Below are 406 nucleotides of genomic sequence, written 5' to 3' on the forward strand. Positions count from 1 at the left end.
TTTCTAGTGTGAAGAACTTTATTTCATAATGCCATTACATCTTGTGTAACATCTGCCGAGCGAAATAAGTTTTAATTGTTAAGCTTTTTTCAGGTTCAAGGATATGTTCTTTTTGTTTTCTGTTATTTGTTTAATTATCAAGTTTATATATTCAATGAATAATGTCAGATGTGCGAATCATTTTTTTTTCACTTTCCTTTTAATTCATCTCTTTTTAAGTTTTCCTTTTCTATAAGCAATGTGATTTCTTTCATCGTTCTTCGACATCAATACGTTTTTTTTTTTTGCAAACAAAAGTGATGCATCTACGAATTAAACTTTTTCTGAGACAAGCACACAAAAGTAGGCGCACAAACAAATACACAAACACAGGTGTAGAGAAATACACACGTACACTCACGCAAAG

The sequence above is a fragment of the Penaeus monodon genome, chromosome 21, assembly GCF_015228065.2.
Source record: "Penaeus monodon isolate SGIC_2016 chromosome 21, NSTDA_Pmon_1, whole genome shotgun sequence".
NCBI classification, from domain to species: domain Eukaryota; kingdom Metazoa; phylum Arthropoda; class Malacostraca; order Decapoda; family Penaeidae; genus Penaeus; species Penaeus monodon.